Raw genomic sequence first — 12994 nt, 5'->3', positions numbered from 1 at the left:
GCTCCTTGCTTGTCTTGCCACCTCAAACTACAAACGTATCCTGGGAAAGTTGGTGTCCCAGCCAGGCTCCTTTCGCAGCCCTGCTCCGAAAGTGCGAACGTCTGCAGATAGCTGGCAGCCAGAAGGTGCTAGCCTGGAAAGCTGTTGCTCAGCCTCATCTGCCCATGCCACTGTTCGCACAGAGGCACAGAGAATGGGGCTGCTTGCTTATCTTGCCACTTGAAACTTCAAACGAATGCTGGGAATGGTGGTATCCCTCCCAGGCTCCTATCACAGCCCTGCTCCGAAAGTGCGAACGTCTGCAGATAGCTGGCAGGCAGAAGGGGCTAGCCTGGAAAGCTGTTGCTCAGCCTCATCTGCCCATGGCACTGCTCGCACAGAGGCACAGAGAAAGGGGCTGCTTGCTTGTCTTGCCACCTCAAACTTCAAACGTAGCCTGGGAAAGTTGGTGTCCCAGCCAGGCTCCTTTCGCAGCCCTGCTCCGAAAGTGCGAACGTCTGCTGATAGCTGGCAGGCAGAAGGGGCTAGCCTGGAAAGCTGTTGCTCAGCCTCATCTGCCCATGGCAGTGCTCGCACAGAGGCACAGAGAATGGGGCTGCTTGCTTGTCTTGCCACCTCAAACTTCAAACGTAGCCTGGGAAAGTTGGTGTCCCAGCCAGGCTCCTTTCGCAGCCCTGCTCCGAAAGTGCGAACGTCTGCAGATAGCTGGCAGGCAGAAGGGGCTAGCCTGGAAAGCTGTTGCTCAGCCTCATCTGTCCATGGCAGTGCTCGTACAGAGGCACAGAGAAAGGGGCTCCTTGCTTGTCTTGCCACCTCAAACTACAAACGTAGCCTGGGAAAGTTGGTGTCCCAGCCAGGCTCCTTTCGCAGCCCTACACTTGAAATGCGAACGTCTGCAGATAGCTGGCAGCCAGAAGGGGCTAGCCTGGAAAGCTGTTGCTCAGCCTCATCTGCCCATGGCACTGTTCGCATAGAGGCACAGAGAATGGGGCTCCTTGCTTATCTTGCCACTTGAAACTTCAAACCGCATGCTGGGAAAGTTGGTTTCCCAGCCAGGCTCCTTTTGCAGCCCTGCTCCGAAAGTGCGAACGTCTGCAGATAGCTGGCAGGCAGAAGGGGCTAGCCTGGAAAGCTGTTGCTCAGCCTCATCTGCCCATGGCACTGTTCGCATAGAGGCACAGAGAATGGGGCTGCTTGCTTGTCTTGCCACCTCAAACTTCAAACGCATGCTGGGAAAGTTGGTTTCCCAGCCAGGCTCCTTTCGCAGCCCTGCTCCGAAAGTGCGAACGTCTGCAGATAGCTGGCAGCCAGAAGGTGCTAGCTTTTAAATCTGTTGCTCAGCCTCATCTACCCATGGCAGTGCTCGCACAGAGGCACAGAGAATGGGGCTCCTTGCTTGTCTTACCACCTCAAACTTCAAACGTAGCCTGGGAAAGTCGGTTTCCCAGCCAGGCTCCTTTCGCAGCCCTGCTCCGAAAGTGCGAACGTCTGCAGATAGCCGGCAGCCAGAAGGGGCTAGCCTGGAAAGCTGTTGCTCAGCCTCATCTGCCCATGGCACTGTTCGCACAGAGGCACAGAGAATGGGGCTCCTTGCTTGTCTTGCCAGTTGAAACTTCAAACGCATGCTGGGAATGGTGGTGTCCCTGCCAGGCTCCTATCACAGCCCTGCTCCGAAAGTGCGAACGTCTGCAGATAGCTGGCAGGCAGAAGGGGCTAGCCTGGAAAGCTGTTGCTCAGTCTCATCTGCCCATGGCACTGTTCGCATAGAGGCACAGAGAATGGGGCTCCTTGCTTGTCTTGCCACCTCAAACTTCAAACCGCATGCTGGGAAAGTTGGTTTCCCAGCCAGGCTCCTTTCGCAGCCCTGCTCCGAAAGTGCGAACGTCTGCAGATAGCTGGCAGCCAGAAGGGGCTAGCCTGGAAAGCTGTTGCTCAGCCTCATCTGCCCATGGCACTGTTCGCATAGAGGCACAGAGAATGGGGCTGCTTGCTTGTCTTGCCACCTCAAACTTCAAACGCATGCTGGGAAAGTTGGTTTCCCAGCCAGGCTCCTTTCGCAGCCCTGCTCCGAAAGTGCGAACGTCTGCAGATAGCTGGCAGGCAGAAGGGGCTAGCCTGGAAAGCTGTTGCTCAGCCTCATCTGCCCATGGCACTGTTCGCACAGAGGCACAGAGAATGGGGCTGCTTGCTTATCTTGCCAGTTGAAACTTCAAACGTAGCCTGGGAAAGTCAGTTTCCCAGCCAGGCTCCTTTCGCAGCCCTGCTCCGAAAGTGCGAACGTCTGCAGATAGCTGGCAGCCAGAAGGGGCTAGCCTGGAAAGCTGTTGCTCAGCCTCATCTGCCCATGGCAGTGCTCGCACAGAGGCACAGAGAATGGGGCTCCTTGCTTGTCTTACCACCTCAAACTTCAAACGTATCCTGGGAAAGTCGGTTTCCCAGCCAGGCTCCTTTCGCAGCCCTGCTCCGAAAGTGCGAACGTCTGCAGATAGCTGGCAGCCAGAAGGGGCTAGCCTGGAAAGCTGTTGCTCAGCCTCATCTGCCCATGGCACTGTTCGCACAGAGGCACAGAGAATGGGGCTGCTTTCTTATCTTGCCAGTTGAAACTTCAAACGCATGCTGGGAATGGTGGTGTCCCTGCCAGGCTCCTATCACAGCCCTGGTCCGAAAGTGCGAACGTCTGCAGATAGCTGGCAGGCAGAAGGGGCTAGCCTGGAAAGCTGTTGCTCAGCCTCATCTGCCCATGGCAGTGCTCGCACAGAGGCACAGAGAATGGGGCTGCTTGCTTGTCTTGCCACCTCAAACTACAAACGTATCCTGGGAAAGTTGGAGTCCCAGCCAGGCTCCTTTCGCAGCCCTGCTCTTGAAATGCGAACGTCTGCAGATAGCTGGCAGCCAGAAGGGGCTAGCCTGGAAAGCTGTTGCTCAGCCTCATCTGCCCATGGCACTGTTCGCACAGAGGCACAGAGAATGGGGCTGCTTGCTTATCTTGCCACTTGAAACTTCAAACGCATGCTGGGAATGGTGGTGTCCCAGCCAGGCTCCTATCACAGCCCTGCTCCGAAAGTGCGAACGTCTGCAGATAGCTGGCAGCCAGAAGGGGCTAGCCTGGAAAGCTGTTGCTCAGCCTCATCTGCCCATGGCACTGTTCGCATAGAGGCACAGAGAATGGGGCTCCTTGCTTGTCTTGCCACCTCAAACTTCAAACGCAGCCTGGGAAAGTTGGAGTCCCAGCCAGGCTCCTTTCGCAGCCCTGCTCTTGAAATGCGAACGTCTGCAGATAGCTGGCAGCCAGAAGGGGCTAGCCTGGAAAGCTGTTGCTCAGCCTCATCTGCCCATGGCACTGTTCGCATAGAGGCACAGAGAATGGGGCTCCTTGCTTATCTTGCCACTTGAAACTTCAAACCGCATGCTGGGAAAGTTGGTTTCCCAGCCAGGCTCCTTTCGCAGCCCTGCTCCGAAAGTGCGAACGTCTGCAGATAGCTGGCAGCCAGAAGGGGCTAGCCTGGAAAGCTGTTGCTCAGCCTCATCTGCCCATGGCAGTGCTCGCACAGAGGCACAGAGAATGGGGCTCCTTGCTTGTCTTGCCACCTCAAACTACAAACGTAGCCTGGGAAAGTTGGTGTCCCAGCCAGGCTCCTTTCGCAGCCCTGCTCCGAAAGTGCGAACGTCTGCAGATAGCTGGAAGCCAGAAGGTGCTAGCCTGGAAAGCTGTTGCTCAGCCTCATCTGCCCATGGCAGTGCTCGCACAGAGGCACAGAGAATGGGGCTGCTTGCTTATCTTGCCACTTGAAACTTCAAACGCATGCTGGGAATGGTGGTGTCCCTGCCAGGCTCCTATCACAGCCCTACTCCGAAAGTGCGAACGTCTGCAGATAGCTGGCAGGCAGAAGGGGCTAGCCTGGAAAGCTGTTGCTCAGCCTCATCTGCCCATGGCAGTGCTCGCAAAGAGGCACAGAGAATGGGGCTCCTTGCTTGTCTTGCCACCTCAAACTACAAACGTAGCCTGGGAATGTCGGTTTCCCAGCCAGGCTCCTTTCGCAGCCCTGCTCCGAAAGTGCGAACGTCTGCAGATAGCTGGCAGCCAGAAGGGGCTAGCCTGGAAAGCTGTTGCTCAGCCTCATCTGCCCATGGCACTGTTCGCACAGAGGCACAGAGAATGGGGCTGCTTGCTTGTCTTGCCACTTGAAACTTCAAACGCATGCTGGGAATGGTGGTGTCCCTGCCAGGCTCCTATCACAGCCCTGCTCCGAAAGTGCGAACGTCTGCAGATAGCTGGCAGCCAGAAGGGGCTACCCTGGAAAGCTGTTGCTCAGCCTCATCTGCCCATGGCACTGTTCGCATAGAGGCACAGAGAATGGGGCTCCTTGCTTGTCTTGCCACCTCAAACTTCAAACCGCATTCTGGGAAAGTTGGTGTCCCAGCCAGGCTCCTTTCGCAGCCCTGCTCCGAAAGTGCGAACGTCTGCAGATAGCTGGCAGGCAGAAGGGGCTAGCCTGGAAAGCTGTTGCTCAGCCTCATCTGCCCATGGCAGTGCTCGCACAGAGGCACAGAGAATGGGGCTCCTTGCTTGTCTTACCACCTCAAGCTTCAAACGTAGCCTGGGAAAGTTGGTGTCCCAGCCAGGCTCCTTTCGCAGCCCTGCTCTTGAAATGCGAACGTCTGCAGATAGCTGGCAGCCAGAAGGGGCTAGCCTGGAAAGCTGTTGCTCAGCCTCATCTGCCCATGGCACTGCTCGCACAGAGGCACAGAGAAAGGGGCTCCTTGCTTGTCTTGCCACCTCAAACTACAAACGTATCCTGGTAAAGTTGGTGTCCCAGCCAGGCTCCTTTCGCAGCCCTGCTCCGAAAGTGCGAACGTCTGCTGATAGCTGGCAGGCAGAAGGGGCTAGCCTGGAAAGCTGTTGCTCAGCCTCATCTGCCCATGGCAGTGCTCGCACAGAGGCACAGAGAATGGGGCTGCTTGCTTGTCTTGCCACCTCAAACTACAATCGTAGCCCGGGAAAGTTGGTTTCCCAGCCAGGCTCCTATCGCAGCCCTGCTCCGAAAGTGCGAACGTCTGCAGATAGCTGGCAGCCAGAAGGGGCTAGCCTGGAAAGCTGTTGCTCAGCCTCATCTGCCCATGGCACTGTTCGCATAGAGGCACAGAGAATGGGGCTGCTTGCTTGTCTTGCCACCTCAAACTTCAAACGCATGCTGGGAAAGTTGGTTTCCCAGCCAGGCTCCTTTCGCAGCCCTGCTCCGAAAGTGCGAACGTCTGCAGATAGCTGGCAGCCAGAAGGTGCTAGCTTTTAAATCTGTTGCTCAGCCTCATCTACCCATGGCAGTGCTCGCACAGAGGCACAGAAAATGGGGCTCCTTGCTTGTCTTACCACCTCAAACTTCAAACGTAGCCTGGGAAAGTCGGTTTCCCAGCCAGGCTCCTTTCGCAGCCCTGCTCCGAAAGTGCGAACGTCTGCAGATAGCTGGCAGCCAGAAGGGGCTAGCCTGGAAAGCTGTTGCTCAGCCTCATCTGCCCATGGCACTGTTCGCACAGAGGCACAGAGAATGGGGCTGCTTTCTTATCTTGCCAGTTGAAACTTCAAACGCATGCTGGGAATGGTGGTGTCCCTGCCAGGCTCCTATCACAGCCCTGCTCCGAAAGTGCGAACGTCTGCAGATAGCTGGCAGCCAGAAGGGGCTAGCCTGGAAAGCTGTTGCTCAGCCTCATCTGCCCATGGCACTGTTCGCATAGAGGCACAGAGAATGGGGCTCCTTGCTTGTCTTGCCACCTCAAACTACAAACGTATCCTGGGAAAGTTGGAGTCCCAGCCAGGCTCCTTTCGCAGCCCTGCTCTTGAAATGCGAACGTCTGCAGATAGCTGGCAGCCAGAAGGGGCTAGCCTGGAAAGCTGTTGCTCAGCCTCATCTGCCCATGGCACTGTTCGCACAGAGGCACAGAGAATGGGGCTGCTTGCTTATCTTGCCACTTGAAACTTCAAACGCATGCTGGGAAAGTTGGTGTCCCAGCCAGGCTCCTTTCGAAGCCCTGCTCTTGAAATGCGAACGTCTGCAGATAGCTGGCAGCCAGAAGGGGCTAGCCTGGAAAGCTGTTGCTCAGCCTCATCTGCCCATGGCACTGTTCGCACAGAGGCACAGAGAATGGGGCTGCTTGCTTATCTTGCCACTTGAAACTTCAAACCGCATGCTGGGAATGGTGGTGTCCCAGCCAGGCTCCTATCACAGCCCTGCTCCGAAAGTGCGAACGTCTGCAGATAGCTGGCAGCCAGAAGGGGCTAGCCTGGAAAGCTGTTGCTCAGCCTCATCTGCCCATGGCACTGTTCGCATAGAGGCACAGAGAATGGGGCTCCTTGCTTGTCTTGCCACCTCAAACTTCAAACGCAGCCTGGGAAAGTTGGAGTCCCAGCCAGGCTCCTTTCGCAGCCCTGCTCTTGAAATGCGAACGTCTGCAGATAGCTGGCAGCCAGAAGGGGCTAGCCTGGAAAGCTGTTGCTCAGCCTCATCTGCCCATGGCACTGTTCGCATAGAGGCACAGAGAATGGGGCTCCTTGCTTATCTTGCCACTTGAAACTTCAAACCGCATGCTGGGAAAGTTGGTTTCCCAGCCAGGCTCCTTTCGCAGCCCTGCTCCGAAAGTGCGAACGTCTGCAGATAGCTGGCAGCCAGAAGGGGCTAGCCTGGAAAGCTGTTGCTCAGCCTCATCTGCCCATGGCAGTGCTCGCACAGAGGCACAGAGAATGGGGGTCCTTGCTTGTCTTGCCACCTCAAACTACAAACGTAGCCTGGGAAAGTTGGTGTCCCAGCCAGGCTCCTTTCGCAGCCCTGCTCCGAAAGTGCGAACGTCTGCAGATAGCTGGAAGCCAGAAGGTGCTAGCCTGGAAAGCTGTTGCTCAGCCTCATCTGCCCATGGCAGTGCTCGCACAGAGGCACAGAGAATGGGGCTGCTTGCTTATCTTGCCACTTGAAACTTCAAACGCATGCTGGGAATGGTGGTGTCCCTGCCAGGCTCCTATCACAGCCCTGCTCCGAAAGTGCGAACGTCTGCAGATAGCTGGCAGGCAGAAGGGGCTAGCCTGGAAAGCTGTTGCTCAGCCTCATCTGCCCATGGCAGTGCTCGCAAAGAGGCACAGAGAATGGGGCTCCTTGCTTGTCTTGCCACCTCAAACTACAAACGTAGCCTGGGAAAGTCGGTTTCCCAGCCAGGCTCCTTTCGCAGCCCTGCTCCGAAAGTGCGAACGTCTGCAGATAGCTGGCAGGCAGAAGGGGCTAGCCTGGAAAGCTGTTGCTCAGCCTCATCTGCCCATGGCACTGTTCGCACAGAGGCACAGAGAATGGGGCTGCTTGCTTGTCTTGCCACTTGAAACTTCAAACGCATGCTGGGAATGGTGGTGTCCCTGCCAGGCTCCTATCACAGCCCTGCTCCGAAAGTGCGAACGTCTGCAGATAGCTGGCAGCCAGAAGGGGCTAGCCTGGAAAGCTGTTGCTCAGCCTCATCTGCCCATGGCACTGTTCGCATAGAGGCACAGAGAATGGGGCTCCTTGCTTGTCTTGCCACCTCAACCTTCAAACCGCATTCTGGGAAAGTTGGTGTCCCAGCCAGGCTCCTTTCGCAGCCCTGCTCCGAAAGTGCGAACGTCTGCAGATAGCTGGCAGCCAGAAGGGGCTAGCCTGGAAAGCTGTTGCTCAGCCTCATCTGCCCATGCCACTGTTCGCACAGAGGCACAGAGAATGGGGCTGCTTGCTTATCTTGCCACTTGAAACTTCAAACGCATGCTGGGAATGGTGGTGTCCCTGCCAGGCTCCTATCACAGCCCTGCTCCGAAAGTGCGAACGTCTGCAGATAGCTGGCAGGCAGAAGGGGCTAGCCTGGAAAGCTGTTGCTCAGCCTCATCTGCCCATGGCAGTGCTCGCACAGAGGCACAGAGAATGGGGCTCCTTGCTTGTCTTACCACCTCAAGCTTCAAACGTAGCCTGGGAAAGTTGGTGTCCCAGCCAGGCTCCTTTCGCAGCCCTGCTCTTGAAATGCGAACGTCTGCAGATAGCTGGCAGCCAGAAGGGGCTAGCCTGGAAAGCTGTTGCTCAGCCTCATCTGCCCATGGCACTGCTCGCACAGAGGCACAGAGAAAGGGGCTCCTTGCTTGTCTTGCCACCTCAAACTACAAACGTAGCCTGGGAAAGTTGGTGTCCCAGCCAGGCTCCTTTCGCAGCCCTGCTCCGAAAGTGCGAACGTCTGCTGATAGCTGGCAGGCAGAAGGGGCTAGCCTGGAAAGCTGTTGCTCAGCCTCATCTGCCCATGGCAGTGCTCGCACAGAGGCACAGAGAATGGGGCTGCTTGCTTGTCTTGCCACCTCAAACTACAATCGTAGCCCGGGAAAGTTGGTTTCCCAGCCAGGCTCCTATCGCAGCCCTGCTCCGAAAGTGCGAACGTCTGCAGATAGCTGGCAGCCAGAAGGGGCTAGCCTGGAAAGCTGTTGCTCAGCCTCATCTGCCCATGGCACTGTTCGCATAGAGGCACAGAGAATGGGGCTGCTTGCTTATCTTGCCACTTGAAACTTCAAACCGCATGCTGGGAAAGTTGGTTTCACAGCCAGGCTCCTTTCGCAGCCCTGCTCCGAAAGTGCGAACGTCTGCAGATAGCTGGCAGGCAGAAGGGGCTAGCCTGGAAAGCTGTTGCTCAGCCTCATCTGCCCATGGCACTGTTCGCACAGAGGCACAGAGAATGGGGCTGATTGCTTATCTTGCCACTTGAAACTTCAAACGCAGCCTGGGAAAGTTGGTGTCCCAGCCAGGCTCCTTTCGCAGCCCTGCTCTTGAAATGCGGACGTCTGCAGATAGCTGGCAGGCAGAAGGGGCTAGCCTGGAAAGCTGTTGCTCAGCCTCATCTGCCCATGGCAGTGCTCGCACAGAGGCACAGAGAATGGGGCTGCTTGCTTGTCTTGCCACCTCAAACTACAAACGTATCCTGGGAAAGTTGGAGTCCCAGCCAGGCTCCTTTCGCAGCCCTGCTCTTGAAATGCGAACGTCTGCAGATAGCTGGCAGCCAGAAGGGGCTAGCCTGGAAAGCTGTTGCTCAGCCTCATCTGCCCATGGCACTGTTCGCACAGAGGCACAGAGAATGGGGCTGCTTGCTTATCTTGCCACTTGAAACTTCAAACGCATGCTGGGAATGGTGGTGTCCCAGCCAGGCTCCTATCACAGCCCTGCTCCGAAAGTGCGAACGTCTGCAGATAGCTGGCAGCCAGAAGGGGCTAGCCTGGAAAGCTGTTGCTCAGCCTCATCTGCCCATGGCACTGTTCGCATAGAGGCACAGAGAATGGGGCTCCTTGCTTGTCTTGCCACCTCAAACTTCAAACGCAGCCTGGGAAAGTTGGAGTCCCAGCCAGGCTCCTTTCGCAGCCCTGCTCTTGAAATGCGAACGTCTGCAGATAGCTGGCAGCCAGAAGGGGCTAGCCTGGAAAGCTGTTGCTCAGCCTCATCTGCCCATGGCACTGTTCGCATAGAGGCACAGAGAATGGGGCTCCTTGCTTATCTTGCCACTTGAAACTTCAAACCGCATGCTGGGAAAGTTGGTTTCCCAGCCAGGCTCCTTTCGCAGCCCTGCTCCGAAAGTGCGAACGTCTGCAGATAGCTGGCAGCCAGAAGGGGCTAGCCTGGAAAGCTGTTGCTCAGCCTCATCTGCCCATGGCAGTGCTCGCACAGAGGCACAGAGAATGGGGCTCCTTGCTTGTCTTGCCACCTCAAACTACAAACGTAGCCTGGGAAAGTTGGTGTCCCAGCCAGGCTCCTTTCGCAGCCCTGCTCCGAAAGTGCGAACGTCTGCAGATAGCTGGAAGCCAGAAGGTGCTAGCCTGGAAAGCTGTTGCTCAGCCTCATCTGCCCATGGCAGTGCTCGCACAGAGGCACAGAGAATGGGGCTGCTTGCTTATCTTGCCACTTGAAACTTCAAACGCATGCTGGGAATGGTGGTGTCCCTGCCAGGCTCCTATCACAGCCCTGCTCCGAAAGTGCGAACGTCTGCAGATAGCTGGCAGGCAGAAGGGGCTAGCCTGGAAAGCTGTTGCTCAGCCTCATCTGCCCATGGCAGTGCTCGCAAAGAGGCACAGAGAATGGGGCTCCTTGCTTGTCTTGCCACCTCAAACTACAAACGTAGCCTGGGAATGTCGGTTTCCCAGCCAGGCTCCTTTCGCAGCCCTGCTCCGAAAGTGCGAACGTCTGCAGATAGCTGGCAGCCAGAAGGGGCTAGCCTGGAAAGCTGTTGCTCAGCCTCATCTGCCCATGGCACTGTTCGCACAGAGGCACAGAGAATGGGGCTGCTTGCTTGTCTTGCCACTTGAAACTTCAAACGCATGCTGGGAATGGTGGTGTCCCTGCCAGGCTCCTATCACAGCCCTGCTCCGAAAGTGCGAACGTCTGCAGATAGCTGACAGCCAGAAGGGGCTAGCCTGGAAAGCTGTTGCTCAGCCTCATCTGCCCATGGCAGTGCTCGCACAGAGGCACAGAGAATGGGGCTCCTTGCTTGTCTTACCACCTCAAGCTTCAAACGTAGCCTGGGAAAGTTGGTGTCCCAGCCAGGCTCCTTTCGCAGCCCTGCTCTTGAAATGCGAACGTCTGCAGATAGCTGGCAGCCAGAAGGGGCTAGCCTGGAAAGCTGTTGCTCAGCCTCATCTGCCCATGGCACTGCTCGCACAGAGGCACAGAGAAAGGGGCTCCTTGCTTGTCTTGCCACCTCAAACTACAAACGTATCCTGGGAAAGTTGGTGTCCCAGCCAGGCTCCTTTCGCAGCCCTGCTCCGAAAGTGCGAACGTCTGCTGATAGCTGGCAGGCAGAAGGGGCTAGCCTGGAAAGCTGTTGCTCAGCCTCATCTGCCCATGGCAGTGCTCGCACAGAGGCACAGAGAATGGGGCTGCTTGCTTGTCTTGCCACCTCAAACTACAATCGTAGCCCGGGAAAGTTGGTTTCCCAGCCAGGCTCCTATCGCAGCCCTGCTCCAAAAGTGCGAACGTCTGCAGATAGCTGGCAGCCAGAAGGGGCTAGCCTGGAAAGCTGTTGCTCAGCCTCATCTGCCCATGGCACTGTTCGCATAGAGGCACAGAGAATGGGGCTGCTTGCTTGTCTTGCCACCTCAAACTTCAAACGCATGCTGGGAAAGTTGGTTTCCCAGCCAGGCTCCTTTCGCAGCCCTGCTCCGAAAGTGCGAACGTCTGCAGATAGCTGGCAGCCAGAAGGTGCTAGCTTTTAAATCTGTTGCTCAGCCTCATCTACCCATGGCAGTGCTCGCACAGAGGCACAGAGAATGGGGCTCCTTGCTTGTCTTACCACCTCAAACTTCAAACGTAGCCTGGGAAAGTCGGTTTCCCAGCCAGGCTCCTTTCGCAGCCCTGCTCCGAAAGTGCGAACGTCTGCAGATAGCTGGCAGCCAGAAGGGGCTAGCCTGGAAAGCTGTTGCTCAGCCTCATCTGCCCATGGCACTGTTCGCACAGAGGCACAGAGAATGGGGCTGCTTTCTTATCTTGCCAGTTGAAACTTCAAACGCATGCTGGGAATGGTGGTGTCCCTGCCAGGCTCCTATCACAGCCCTGCTCCGAAAGTGCGAACGTCTGCAGATAGCTGGCAGCCAGAAGGGGCTAGCCTGGAAAGCTGTTGCTCAGCCTCATCTGCCCATGGCACTGTTCGCATAGAGGCACAGAGAATGGGGCTCCTTGCTTGTCTTGCCACCTCAAACTTCAAACCGCATGCTGGGAAAGTTGGTGTCCCAGCCAGGCTCCTTTCACAGCCCTGCTCCGAAAGTGCGAACGTCTGCAGATAGCTGGCAGCCAGAAGGGGCTAGCCTGGAAAGCTGTTGCTCAGCCTCATCTGCCCATGGCACTGTTCGCATAGAGGCACAGAGAATGGGGCTGCTTGCTTATCTTGCCACTTGAAACTTCAAACGCATGCTGGGAATGGTGGTGTCCCTGCCAGGCTCCTATCACAGCCCTGCTCCGAAAGTGCGAACGTCTGCAGATAGCTGGCAGGCAGAAGGGGCTAGCCTGGAAAGCTGTTGCTCAGCCTCATCTGCCCATGGCAGTGCTCGCACAGAGGCACAGAGAATGGGGCTGCTTGCTTGTCTTGCCACCTCAAACTACAAACGTATCCTGGGAAAGTTGGAGTCCCAGCCAGGCTCCTTTCGCAGCCCTGCTCTTGAAATGCGAACGTCTGCAGATAGCTGGCAGCCAGAAGGGGCTAGCCTGGAAAGCTGTTGCTCAGCCTCATCTGCCCATGGCACTGTTCGCACAGAGGCACAGAGAATGGGGCTGCTTGCTTATCTTGCCACTTGAAACTTCAAACGCATGCTGGGAAAGTTGGTGTCCCAGCCAGGCTCCTTTCGAAGCCCTGCTCTTGAAATGCGAACGTCTGCAGATAGCTGGCAGCCAGAAGGGGCTAGCCTGGAAAGCTGTTGCTCAGCCTCATCTGCCCATGGCACTGTTCGCACAGAGGCACAGAGAATGGGGCTGCTTGCTTATCTTGCCACTTGAAACTTCAAACCGCATGCTGGGAATGGTGGTGTCCCAGCCAGGCTCCTATCACAGCCCTGCTCCGAAAGTGCGAACGTCTGCAGATAGCTGGCAGCCAGAAGGGGCTAGCCTGGAAAGCTGTTGCTCAGCCTCATCTGCCCATGGCACTGTTCGCATAGAGGCACAGAGAATGGGGCTCCTTGCTTGTCTTGCCACCTCAAACTTCAAACGCAGCCTGGGAAAGTTGGAGTCCCAGCCAGGCTCCTTTCGCAGCCCTGCTCTTGAAATGCGAACGTCTGCAGATAGCTGGCAGGCAGAAGGGGCTAGCCTGGAAAGCTGTTGCTCAGCCTCATCTGCCCATGGCACTGTTCGCACAGAGGCACAGAGAATGGGGCTCCTTGCTTATCTTGCCACTTGAAACTTCAAACCGCATGCTGGGAAAGTTGGTTTCCCAGCCAGGCTCCTTTCGCAGCCCTGCTCCGAAAGTGCGAACGTCTGCAGATAGC

This window comes from Opisthocomus hoazin, chromosome 35 (assembly GCF_030867145.1).
Source record: "Opisthocomus hoazin isolate bOpiHoa1 chromosome 35, bOpiHoa1.hap1, whole genome shotgun sequence".
Taxonomy (NCBI): domain Eukaryota; kingdom Metazoa; phylum Chordata; class Aves; order Opisthocomiformes; family Opisthocomidae; genus Opisthocomus; species Opisthocomus hoazin.
Note: the sequence above shows the minus strand (reverse complement) of the source record.